The sequence below is a fragment of the Equus przewalskii genome, chromosome 1, assembly GCF_037783145.1.
Source record: "Equus przewalskii isolate Varuska chromosome 1, EquPr2, whole genome shotgun sequence".
Classification (NCBI taxonomy): domain Eukaryota; kingdom Metazoa; phylum Chordata; class Mammalia; order Perissodactyla; family Equidae; genus Equus; species Equus przewalskii.
The window spans coordinates 165,115,489-165,130,304 of NC_091831.1; positions in this window are offsets into that span (position 1 = coordinate 165,115,489).

The following is a 14,816-nucleotide window of genomic DNA, read 5'->3' on the forward strand; positions in this document are numbered from 1 at the left end:
TCACTTAGCATGTTTTCAAGGTTCATCCATGTTGTAACATGATCACTACCTCATTTCTTTATATTGCCAAATAGTAGTCCATTGTATGGACATACCACATTTTGTTTTTCTGTTCATCAGTTGATGGCATTTGTTTTTTTCTCCACTTTTTAACTATTATGAATATTAAATGCAGCTATGAACGTTTGTTTTTGTGTAGAAATGTTTTCATTTTTCCTGAGTAGATACCTAGGAGTGGAATCGCTGAATTGCATCTATGTTTCACTTTGAACAACTCCATACTATTTTCTAAAGTGTGAATGAGAATTCAATTTCTCCACCTTCTCATGAAAATTTGGAATTGTCATTTTGTTAGCCATCCTAATGCATATGAAGTTGTAACTCATTGCAAATTTGATTTGAATTTCCCTAGTAACTAATGATGTTAAGCATCATCTCATGATCTCATGCTTTTAGAGTACACTTGCATACCTTGTTTGGAGTCATGTCTATTCAAATCCTCTGCCCATTTTTAAATTGGGTTATCTCTTAAATGGAGTTGTAAACATTGTTTATATAGTCTGGATACAAATCTCTTATCAGATACGTGATTTGGAAGTATTTTCTCCCATTCAGGAGATTGTCTTTTCACTTTTTTTGATGGCATCATTTTTTTTTCCTGAGGAAGATTTGCCCTGAGCTAACATCTGTGCCAATCCTCCTCTACTTATATATGGGTTGCCACCACAGCATGGCTGACAAGTGGAGTAAGTCCATGCCTGGGATCCCAAACTGTGAACCCAGGACACAGAAGCAGAACGCACCAAGCTTAACCACTATGCCACGGGGCTGGCCCTGATCGATGGTATCTTTTGAAGCACAAAGTTCAGTTTTGATGAGGTCCTATTTATCTATTTTTTTCTTCAGTTGCTTGTGCTTAGGGTGCCATATGTAAGAAACCATTGCCTAATCAGGTTGGGAAGACTTACTCCTATGTTTTCTTTTATAGTTTTAGCTCTTACCTTTAGGTCTATGAGGAATTTTGAGCTAATTTTTGTATGTGAAGTAGGGATCCAACTTCATTTTGCTGCATGTGGAGATTCAGTTGTCCCAAGACCATTTGTTGAAGAGATTTCTTTTTCTCCATTGAATTGTCTTGACATATTTGTCAAAAATCAATTGACTGTAAACGTAAGTGTTTATTTGTGAACTCTAGTTTCTATTCCATTGATTTATATGTCTGTTTATGCCAGTACCACACTGCTGTGATTACTATAGCTTTGTAGTAAGTTTTGGAATCAGGGAGTATGAATGTTCTAACTTTGTTCTTTATTAAGATTGTTTTGGCTATTCTGGGTTCCTTGAAATTACATATGAATTTTAGGATCAGCTTATCAATATCAGCAAAAAAGGCAGGTGGGATTTTAAAAGGGATTGTATTGAATGTGTAAATCAATTTGGGGATTATTGCCATCTTAACAATATGACATCTTCTGATCCACGAACACAGACGTTCTGTTTATTTAGGTCTTCTTTAATTTAACAACTTTTTAAAAACTTTCAGTGTATAATATCTCCAAGTTGTACCATTTAGAAAAGTGCCTTTCTCAGTCACAGACTTAGCAAAGAGCTGGTTGTGGGATCATGATTCAGCTTCTCTAAGTTTTAGCTAGAAAGTGAAATATATCACTCTGTCCACGGTCTACTGAATGTAGCTGGTTAGATGACCCTACCTAACAGCGAGGGCCTAGGGATGGGAGAACGTGGATGGAATGCTTCCTGAGCAACTCTGTCTCTGACACAGAGCTGATGTGGGAAAGAAAGAAGCATCAGGCTTTATTACCCAGTGAAGAAAAAAGGGATGAGAAGCCATGTGTTTATTATGCTAACATTTGTGTAAAAATAGAGTTATGTGCATTGATATCTTTGAATGTGTGGGGAAAAATAAATGGCATGATACACACAAAACTGATGACTACATTTGCCTCCAGGAAAGTAAACTTGGGGAGCAAGGACTGGAAATAAAATTTACTTTTAACTTTCTACTATATTTCATTTTTTGAACTTTGTGCATTTTATCACAGCAAGCAACATAAAAATATTTTTAAAACCTGATATCATTTTCAGTAAAATCAGGAATAAGCCATGGATACACAGAAACTTTTGATATTATTACAGAGGTTCAAGATAATATTAGATGAGAAAATATACTAATGAATAAAATAATCGAGAAGAAAATGTTTTTATTTGCAGATGATATTATGGGTTTTCCAGAAAATGCAAGAGTTTTAAAAATAACTATGATAGAATTAATTTTAAGATGCTGATAATTTTCCTAAACGTAAAATATAGATTCAAAACCAAATTTTCTCTTCACTGGCATTAACACTATAAATTAATTAAAACCTACATAAATAATAATAACTATAAATTTACTAAAATAACTAGGGATATATTTAACATGAAAGGCACAAGATCCATATGAAAAATAATGGAACTATTGTAAAAGATATAAATGAGATTTGTTCAACTATATCAACATAGATCATGTTCCAGAATAGGAAGGCTCAATATCATATAAATGTCAAATTTGAAAATTTAAATATAATTTGAGGTAATTTCACTCTGATTTTATTTGAATCAGTTTATGAATTGAGAAATGCTTTTACTATACAATGTTTTAATATTCAATAAAAACTTGAGAATAATGAAAAAACGTAAAAGGAGGGAATTAAGGAGTTAGTTATCAAAACTTGGTACAAACCTACAGTAAGCAAAATTGTATTATGACATAAGAATTAAATTTATTAGCAGAACAGTAAAGACGCTGAACATAATTATTAATATACTTGAGACTTTAATATATGATAAATGTTATGCTTTCATTTCAGAATGGAAGGACAGCTTATGCAATAAAATCATACAGGCACGACTTGCTATCCCTCTGCAAGAGAATAATCAACCTCTTTCCACACTGTGCATAGAGTTGCCTAATGTGAGTGATATTTCCTAAGCAAGGCAGCAAACCCAGAGCCAGTAAGAAAACACCGAGAAGGAAGGGACCAGGAATTAAATTTCACTCAAATCATGCTAATTTCTTTGAAAAACATTGTGACTTCTAGAAACCTGTGTCTAATAACTCTGAAAAAAACCTTCTCATGAGATTTCAATTTACAGAAGCAAATATGTACACATGCATACTTGAATTTGTAAAGGAAAAAGAGTATATCAACAAAAGCGCTTCCATGTAGACTATATGTCAAATCATAATAAAAGACATATAAAATAAAAAATATTCAAAATACATTTGCTATCTTTTTCACTAAATGGAAATCAATTCATTGCAATATCATAGTACTTTATAGCAAAAATCAAAATGAATTTTGTAAAAATATAATAATATAAAATCCACTTAGAAATGTTTATGTTGCCTTGAATTTTGGAAATTTTATCTTTGTAACCAAAGTAGTCTTTGAGAAAATTATTTCCTAACTATCTTTGGTCTTTAAATCCCAGTTGAAAAAAAATATTAAAAATTCTGTAACTCCTACTTCTCTGCCATGCACAATGGAAGAAATACCAACAGCAAAGAATAGGGAGCACAGAATCAGATCACTGTATACATAGAGTCACTTTAAGACAACTGCAGGGTAGTGAGGAAATAATGGGCTCTCAATAAACAGCATTAGGTCAATTGACTTTCCATATTAAAAAAAGTAAATTCCTGTCTTATACCTTACACAAAAATCAACTCAGTGATATTGCAGATTTAAATATGAAAAGTAAAACAGTAAATATGTTAGAAGAAAACATGAGAGAATATCTTCATAACCATATGCTATGCAATATTTTCTTATATGGGATGAATAAAGCTTTAATTATAACCAAAATAAAAATAATTTATTAAACTCCATTAAGATCAACTCCCTCCAGTAAGAGTGAGACTAGGCAGCCCACAGCATGAGATAAGATATTTGCAATACCTATATTTGCAAATGACTTGTCAGACTATATATAAAGAACTCCTAGAAACCAGTAAGAAAAAGATAGAAATCCAATAGAAAATTAAACAAAAGCTTTAGACAAGCACTTAAAAACAAAGATTTTCAAATGGACACTAAACATAAGTAAAGATGTTTAAATTCATTCATCTTCAGGAATTTGCAAAATGTAGCTACACCGCTACCACAAGAATGAAACAGAAGCCGACTTAAGGTTGTGAGAACATAAATTGATAAAATGACTTTGAAAACCCATATGGCACTATTTACTAACAGTGGTCGTTTGCATACACTCACATCCAACAATTCCACTTCTAAGTATATAACCAGCAGAAATGTGTACATATGTTTTCTGAATACATTTGTTAGAATGTTCATAGCAGCATTGCATATAATAGCTAGAAACTGAAACTACCTATATTCCTAGCATCAGTAGAATGGATTAAAAAAATGTATGTTATGTTCACATATGAAACAGTAATATACAACGAGAATAAGCATACTGTGACTGCCTTCACTGATACAGGTGGATCTCACAGATACGATATTGCATGAAGGAAGTCACAGCCACAAGAGTTCATGCTGTCAGAGTCCATTTGTATATAGTTCAAAAATAAAAGAAGTATCTTCATTATATTAAAAGTCAAAAAGTAGTTAACCTTCTTAGGTGATTGCCTGCATGGGAGTCCTGGTAATGTTGCTTGATCTCGGTGCCTGTCACATGGGTGTGTTTGGTTTATGAAAAGTCACCCAGCTCTAACTGATGATTCATGCACTCTCCTTTATATACTTTATTCCTCAATAAAAAATTCAAGAATCATTAAGAAGTCTGGCCCAGAGTAATTTTGGAAAATATTCTCTGCATTATCTATTTAATCATGCAGAAATACTAGAAGATTCCAAACAGAAAAGGAACAGTAGAATCACAATCCTCTAAACATAAAGCAAATTTTCCTCTTATACAGTGAAATTAAGGAGAAACATTTGTCTCAAATTAACCCACTTTGGGGGGGGGGAACCTAGCTTTCTTGTTGATTCATAAATCTTTATGTGCCTTTAAGTGTTTATGCCATTTTTTCATTAGCTGTGCAGTGTCTACAGCAAGCCCATCCATGAGGACAGCAGATGTGCATACTGTTATGCATTTAAACAATGATGAAAATGTAGGAAGGTAAAGTATAAATAGATAGATAAGGCTTGTCATATCAGGGCTTGTACATCTAAACAATTTTTTGAATGGGCACAGTTCTTAATAATAATACCATTTTCTCATCTTTGGGAAAAATCCCATTTACTGTACCTGCTGTGGAGATGAATTTTCAATCTGGCTTTCACATTAAGACTGCAGTGAACAGATTCTCTGTAAAGATGAAGCTCGGTAATTCATTTCTTGGACCAGTCGTAAAAACCCTATCAAACTTGACTGAACTAGAAATAACAGTCACTTGCCTAGTAATCTGTATTCAACATTGTGTGACGTATAGGTTTTTCTAAATCTGATGGCCCACTTAGGTCAGTAATCCTGGCTTTATATTTCACTACTAATAATGCTAAGAAATTGAATGAAAATAGACTTTCAGATCCAATCTAGAGTAAATAGATGTAGGGATTTTCTGAGTCTCCTTAGGCATTTAAATTCCAGTTACATCAAAAACTCATCAATGTTTTCTAATAGTTATTAGTGTATGAATACGGTTTGCCATCAGTCCCTTTTTTTTTTCAGGAGCAACTCAGCAAAATAAATTCTTTGAGTCTCCAATTTTCTTTAAAGTATTTCTAAGTATTTATAATTAAGGAATCATGATTCATTTTAGAACTATTGGGAAATTAAACTACTGGAATTTAAAATGTTAATTTCAGCAACTAGACTACTATGCTAGCTTTGTAATATGTTATTTTCAGACATCGAATATGCTAGGCAAATGCAATTAACCTGCGCCCCCGCAGATTAATAATCAGTGTAGCATATGATAAACAGTAGCTCATATCTTTCATAACCTGGTCAAATTTAGGTTATATCTGAACTATTTGACCTGCGTAGAATCTGTCATGCTGTTGCCATCTCAGTGTTTTTGCATGTTCAGATCTTTCTGTCTTGATTGTCCAAACAATAACTTTGAGCCCAACACCTTGTTGCTTTTATCCTTCCTGAATTGCCTCCATTTTAAAGAAAAACATCATTCACCAAATAGTAAAAAAGTATGAGGGTAACCATACCTACTGGTTTGCCTTGAACAATCCCTTGTCCAGGCATTTTCTTTTTTTTTTGGTGAGGAAGATTGACCCTGAGCTAACATCTGTTGCCAATCCTCCTCTTTTCACTTGAGGAAGATTGTCCCGGAACTAACATCTGTGCCAGTCTTCCTCTATTTTGTATGTTACGCTGCCACAGAATGGTTTGATGAGTGGTGTGTATGTCCACACCCAAGATCTGAACCCGTGAACACCAGACGCCAAAGTGGAGCCGGCAAACTTGACCACTATGCCACTGGGCCAGCCCCCAAGAATGATGATTAATATTACCTCATTTTTAGGTCAAGAGTGCCCCATGTGGTTGACAAATTATATGACAACAATCATTTGTGATATTCCAGAGCTAATCATTGTGTCCTGTCAGTTGTATCTCTAAAATGTGTCTGGAATCCAGCCTCTACTGCCATCATTCCGGATCAGCTATGGACCCCTGAAATAGTGTCTACTTGCACTTTCACCCCTTCTCTCTTCAAATCTTTTGTCCACACAGTGGACACAGTAATCTTTTTAAACCAAAGCAGCTGCCTGTTTTTGCTTGTTTCCATTGCTCTAACAATAAAATCTAAACTCCTTAATCTAAGTCCCTATCTGACCTGGACTTTGCCTACATATCTGACCTCACCCAAGGGCCCTGTCTTCTTACAATGTCTCAAGCAGACCTTACTTAACTTTTCCTTGTGTTGGGCCTTAATACATATGGTTTCATCTTCCTGTAGAGATCTTCCCCCAGGTTTCTATATGGCGGCTGCCTGATCCTTAAGGTTTTTGTTTCACTACCTGAGAGGTCTTTCCTGATCAATAGAGACCCTTTTACTCTCTATCATATTACCATATCCATTTACTTTACAATTTTTATAGTAATTTGGGGGAAAATGTTTTTTTTTTCTCCTTTCCTTTCTGACCGTCAGTTCCATAAGACCAAATTGTTCATTAGTGCATCTTCAGCAGTGAGCAAAGTGTCAGGCACACAGCGGGCTTTCAAGCAACCAACAGGTATATTTTGAATGCCTCATTTTCCCTAAACTCTCTTCCAGGTAGTGGAGTATGATGAGGAAGACAGATGTAATCTTTACCCTCAATACACATATTCCAGTGTAGTGCAGATCTATGCTATGAAGAACATAGTAGAGTACTGTATGAAAGAGAGACCAGTGCTCAGGAGAGGCCCCAGTGAGAAAGGGCTGTTAGACATGAGACCGCGACAATGAGTAAGGGAAATCTGTGTGAAGACAGCTTCAAGGAGAAGGAAGAACTGTACACAGGCTCTGAAACCAGAAGGAGCTTGGCACAGGAAAACCGGAAAGAAGGTGAGTATGACTGCAGTGTGATGACCAAGCAAATAATTCCTTCAATCTTTCATATACTCAATAGATATTTGCAATATGTCTACTGTATGTTACTGATTGCTCTAGGCATTTAGGATATATTAGTGGACACAATCAGGAAAAATCTCTACCCCTGTGAACTTTACACTTTTAAAGAAGGAAGAATAACTTATGATATTTAATAGCAAACAAACTAGGTATATAAGAATAAATAATTCTGTCACTTCTGATACTCAAAAGCAAATTAAGCTTTAAATGACAACACATAGAACAGTCTTTCATGTCACCTGATGACTCAGGGAGGACAGTAAGCCTAGAACATAGATTGACATGGTTGATTAGATTATCAACTCATTCTAAATGAATGAGCAGTTTCTTACTGTATGAGCTGTAAGTATTTCCTCAATTGTCAAATCTAATGTTATGTTCACTGGTATGCTGAACTAGCTTCTTTTTACCAGTCTAGTCATCTTGTCATTAAAGGAAATGGAACGTAGTCTAGCATGCTGATTTCTGTTTGATTTTACGAGGGCTAAGAAATCGGAGACTAGGGGCTGGCCCCGTGGCCGAGTGGTTAAGTTCGCGCACTCCGTAGCAGGCGGCCCAGTGTTTCGTTAGTTCGAATCCTGGGCGCTGACATGGCACTGCTCGTCAGACCACGCTGAGGCAGCGTCCCGCATGCCACAACTAGAAGAACCCACAACGAAGAATACACAACTATGTACCGGGGGGCTTTGGGGAGAAAAAGGAAAAAATAAAATCTTAAAAAAAAAAAAAAGAAATCGGAGACTAAGTTCATCCTTTTGTACAGGAGTAGAAAAATAATGGTGTTATCCAAAGATCCGACACCATACTGAAGAGGCCTCCAAAAGAAGAATTCAAAGAGCAGTGAGAGAATTTACTTTAGGTCTGCTCTATCTGTGATACTGTTATTCCCCTCATCAATGCCTTGTTGCTTTAGCCAAAGACTCACTGTATCGAGCTAAATACTCCATTTCTCCTGTGAGAAAAATAAGACCTGGTTTGTTGACATAAAAGAATTAAATAAAGGAAGTTAAGACTTAGAAGTCTTTGCTTGCCTATTCAAACTATAAGTCTGTTTTATGGACTTTAGATTATGATATTAAACTGGATCAATTCTTTGCCGGAATATAGAATTTAGCTTTCTCATTAGCAAGTGAGGAAGAGAAATATCCACCTACTCCCTATGTATGTTGTAGTGTGCTATAGTACATTCCAATTATTAATGGACAGCACTGGAATATATTATAAACTCCCAATAGTATTTAGAACTAATATAGGGGAGCACAGACTTAGTAAATAAACAGTAATAGCAAACTAAAAAGTCTCCTTTGTTAGGAAACATGGTACATAAACGAACGTCTTATTAGATAAATATATTCTGAGCATAAGTTCAAAAAATAAAAAAAAAGCATACTAGGGCAGTCGAGATTCTATTTGACTCATTTTTACAGAAAGAAACTATGAGTTGATTTCAACCCACTTTTGAATAATCTTTGCAGTTAATTCTCCTTTGGAAAATTCAGAGCTATTTTTTTCCTGAAGAAAACCACAGGTTATTAGTGAATTTTCTGGTACTATTGGCCTCGAGTTGTTCTCTGTCGGCTGCCTCATAGACATGCTGTCCTTCATTTATGCAGACACCACAGATGACCCACTATCAGTGGGATATTGCATCAATTAATGACACATAATTGAGAAATAACAGATTGGGGTTAGGGGTGCAGTCTGTGAGTAGAGAACAGAGTTTTGCCAGTCAGAAGTATACTGGCCCATATGGAAATTAAATATGTGACCTTGACTTCAATACCACTAGGATCTAATTGAGTTAACCATCTCTGTCACACAATGTCGTATAAATAACTAATATTCTTGTCATTATCACCCCGTGATGTCTCTTAATGTTATAAATCTTTAAGTTCCACTATTCAAATAATATTATTTCTCGGATGACATTTCTTATGATAGATTTTCCTTTGCAAGTAATATAGACATTATTGTCCTGGAACCATTTTAAACTCTTTAAGGTTATAACTATTAAATATAATTTTAGATTAAAATGTATAATCTAAACCAACTGCTTAAAAGACAATTACAGAAAGTGTTTCTAAATTCTAACTCAGAAGAGGTAATGTGTAATGTTTGCTTGTTGTTAATAAAATAATAGTTATTACATGTTGGATTTTAAGAAGATAAAACTCTCATTTCCTCATTGAAATTCAGGAACCAGCTGAAAAATAAGATGCAGGAGTCACCATTAATCTTTTCACATAGGGGTGATCAGGCCAGAATGCACTTTTGTTTTTTCCATAGGCAGGCTGATTTGAAAGAGAGAGAATCTAGAAAAGGCAGAGGCAAAGAAGCTGAGTTTCTTCATTCACCCTTACCAAGTAGAGTTAGGGATGAGGAAAGAATTCAGGAGGATTTCTCTTCCTGAGTTGGCTTCACTGGGAAACCCAGAGAACGGAGGGTCTCTCTCTCTCCAAACACCATACTTACCTTCTCATAGCAGACGTGCAGCACGTGTGATAATATGCCAAGCAGTTTACAAGAGTGGCCTCGTTTCATCTTCTGGGTGTGTCATGAGGGAGGTGTTATTATCTCCAAGAATAGAAGAAAAATCAGAAGCCCAAAGAATTCAGTTAACTTTCTTAAGTATTAAATGAGAGATCATAATTCTGAATTCAGGGTTCTCTGTTTCCAGAGCCTACATTCTTTGTTTCTATAATTTCTGCAATTAAGTTATTATTATACAAAATAGCTGCAGCCAGATGCCAGCAGATAGGAAAAAATCTTTCTTCTTTTTGAATGATATTGTTACTGCAGATTTGCAGAAACATGTTTTAGCTGCAAATAACCTTTATAGATACAATTTCCTGCTCCCTGTCCCTATACCCACTTCTCTCCCACTTTTTTTTTCACTTTCTCACATGTAAGAGATCCAGAGACAGGTCTAGAAAGCATACGTTAGAGAAAATAAGCTCGGTTTCTCCCACCACTCAGTATTGCTCCAAATACTTCTTGTACATGTATTGTACACCAACGTTACTATCTGTCTATCTATCTCTTTGGTTATCTATCATCTGTCTATTTATCTATCTATCATCATCATGATCTAGCTATAGCACTTAAACAAACCTTTGGCAAGAGCTTAGCTTTTTTGATCAATTAACTGCTCAGCACTTGTGACATTATTGGTATCCATTTTGACTGGTCATTTGAGCAACATGGAATTTTTTAGATAACTTCAGTCTAAAAAGTCTGTGAATAGACAATCCTGCCATTCGTTTTTCAACTAAAGTTGTGCATTTTAATAAATCCCATGTGGTCACTGATCTTAAGTTTACTTATGGTAAAAATTAACTTTCAGATAGAACAAAGAATCCTAAAATTCATTTGGGGCATCAAAAGACCCGAATTGTTAAAGCAATCCTGAGAAAAAAGAACAAAGCTGGAGGCATCACAATCCCTGCCTACAAAACATACTAGAAAGCTGCAGTAATCAAAACAGCATGGTACTTGTACAAAAACAGGTGCACAGATGAACGGAACAGAATTGAAAGCCCAGAAATAAAACCACACATATATGGACAGCTAATCTTCGACAAAGGAGCTGAGGGCCTACAATGGAAAAAAGAAAGTCTCGTCAACAAATGCTGCTGGGAAAACTGGACAGCCACATGTAAAAGAATGAAAATTGACCATTCTTTTCACCATTCAGAAAAATAAACTAAAAATGGATCAAAGACCTAAAGGTAAGACCTGAAACCATAAGGCTTCTAGAAGAAAATATAGGTAGTATACTCTTTGACATCAGTATTAAAAAGATCTGTTCAGACACCATGTCTTCTCAGATAAGGGAAACAATAGAAAGAATAAACAAATGGGACTTTGTCAGACTAAAGAGCTTCTACAAGGCAAGGGAAAAGAGGATTGAAACAAATAACCCACCATTTGGGAAAAAATATTTGCAAGTCATATACCCAACAAAGGGTTAATCTCCATAGTATATAAAGAACTCACACAACTCAACAACAAGAAATCAAACAACTCGATCAAAAAATGGGCAGGGGACATGAACAGTCATCTCCTAAGAAGATATATAGATGGCCAATAGGCACATGAAAAGATGCTCATCATCACTGATCATCAGGGAAATGCAAATCAAAACTACACTGAGATATCACTTAACATCCATTAGAAAGGCAAACATAACCAAAACAAAAAGTAACAAATGTTGGAGAGGTTGTAGAGAAAAAGGAACCCTCATACACTGCTGGTGGGAATGCAGGCTGGTGCAGCCACTATGGAAAACAGTATGGAGATTTCTCAAAAAATTAAAAATAGAAATACCATATGACCCAACCATCCCACTACTGGGTATCTATCCAAAGAACTTGAAATCAGCAATTCCAAAAGTCCCATGCACCCCTATGTTCACTGCAGCATTATTTACAACAGCTAAGATGTGGAAGCAACCTAAATGCCCATCAACTGATGATTGGATAAATAAGATACGGTGTATATATACAATGGAATACTACTCAGCCAAAAAAATGGATAAAATTGTCCAATTTACAAAACATAGATGGACCTTGAGGGTGTTATGTTAAGTGAAATAAACCAGATAGAGAAAGACAATCTCTGTATGACTCCACTCATATGTAGAAGTTAAACATGTAGACAAAGAGAACAGATTAGTGGTTACCAGGGATAAAGGGGGGTGGGGGATGGGCACAAAGGGTGAAGTGGTGCACCTACAACATGACTGACAAACAATAAGGTACAACTGAAATTTCACAAGGTAGTAAAGTAAACTATCGTAATCTCCGTAAAAAGTTAAAAAAAAAATTAACTTTCACACATGTTGTAACTTACTCTGTCCTTTCTGAAAAGGATATATATTTCACATCTCCCTGAACTCTCCGAGCTGTTCCCCTGATTTAAATATCCTTCCCTTTTTGTGGGTCCATGAAACTGCTAATCTTTATTAAAGTCTCAAATATTAAGCTACTCAGTAAAGATTTTTAACTTCTTTTCCAACTTCATATGGTATCCCTTTCCATAACCAACACTTCTATATAATACTTCATTTTCATTTCTTTGTTCTATTTTTTGAAAACTGTAATGAAAGGAAGACATTATATCTCAATTATTTCTCTATACCCCACACATTTATTCCAGTTGTTTCTTGACAGAAAGTAGACATGAAACATGTTTATGAAATGAATACTATCATAAAGTTATTCAAATCACTCATTCACTTAAACATGATTGCACTATTTTACCAAAATATATTATTTACAAAAAAAAAAACTACATACAAAAAGTCATCTGATGTTGGTACAACAATCCACACCAAACTTGAACAAATGATACATTTCTTAAATTACAGTTGCTTTTGCTTTTTTTCTCTGTCACAGACATAATAGCTATGTGTTGTAGAGAAAGCTTCTGATTTTTAATAATTGAGTATACTCTCCTTTCCATCTTCAGCTAAATAATATTTGATCAAGTTCCTTCCTTTTCCTTTTGCAGATGTGTACTCCACATCTGCAGCATTTTATTATCATCTTTTCAGTCCCTCAACACTAAATTTTTTTAACCTATGGAAAAAGAACTATTAAGTCATGTAGGAGTCTTTCCATCTCAAAGTTTGAATTAACAGTTCTCAAGAAGCTGCTTCATCTTCTACTGTTTCCTCAAGCTTTATTTTCACAACTGCGTAACATTTATTACGTTTTTCTATGGATTTTAATCTTCTTATAACCTACTCATTTCTAAATCTGATATTGCCTAAATATCATAATTTGTATCCTTTTATTGTTTATCTCAAAAAATATTTCTATCCATTTTATTATGCTTTATTCAAATATAGCCTATTAATCCTCATCACCATAATTATGTGGTGACATAATACGATAATCTGATGAGGATAAATGCAGTACAATGTAGACATGACCAGCGTGTGCATTCTCATTGACTTTTAGGAGAACCTTGCAAAATGATTCCTTTGCTTTATCTTCCTTTGACAACCCTCTTCCTATCTTAGGGAGATAATTCTCAGATTTTATGTGAATCCAGTTCAGCACAGGTACTTGATGGTTCTACATTCTCCATGATTGCTCCCTGGGAGGCTTTCCTTAAAGAAGCCTGGAGTGGGGCCTGGTAGTATATAAATATTTATATCCTGCATCTCTGGTGATACTGCTCTTATAAAAGCATTGACCAACATTTGAAAAATGAATCTTAGAGGAAATGATGGATTATAGTTCATAATTTAAAGAAAGTCTTGCTCTACCTTGGTGACTGATTTTACCTAAAAACAAGAGAAGCTTCTGTCGTCCCCACTAAACACTGTGTCAGTCCTAGTCAGAAACCATTCCCTTGTTTAAAAGTTATTGCAAATTGAATTTCTCTCTATTCTGTAAATATAACCACAAAGCAATTCTGTATAATCACAACATCCAGAGGGCTAAAGTATTTATCCAGGTTATTGAGGTGGCATTGTATTTTACAAGACTCTCCAAAAGGTAATATACCATTCAATAGGTAGCACGTAGAACCATGTCTGTGCCGCTTGCAAGGTATGTTTGCATGCATGCGTGCCTATGTGTGTGTGTGTATACATACTGCTAATTTTGCCTTATGTAAGGTGCATGAACATAGTACTACTTCAGTAGTGCATAGTAGTTATGAGTGGCTTCTCTCATATCAGACTCCCTGTATGTCTCTTTGTTCTACTGCTTATAAAATTTGTAAACTTGAGCAAATTATTTCATATCTCTCTATCCCATTTTCTTCATCTTTCAAAATGCAGAAAATGATAGCTTCCTAGTGTTTTTATAAACATTTCATGAGATTATACAGATAAAGCAAGGCTTCAAACACTGGTAGATAATACTATCGGCAGAGGGGACATAAAGATCAAAGCATAAAATTTCTGTCTTCCATAACCTAAATCTAGATTTGCTTCTAGAAACTGAAAAGAAAGAAGTTAGAGGCATATCTTAGGGGAAAAAAATAAATTATATAATTGATAGAAGATGGCAATATTTAAACCTCTTTTCATGTGCTAGCTGCTAGCAGTCCTCCTCCCAAATACTTTTCCTTTAAAACAAGTGTTTTAACAAAGCAATGTGAACTCATGAAGTACTCAAAAGTCGAAAGTTTGAAGGCTACTAGCACCACTGGCTGAAAGGCGAGAAGCGTTCACATGACCGTTTTAGTGGTGTTT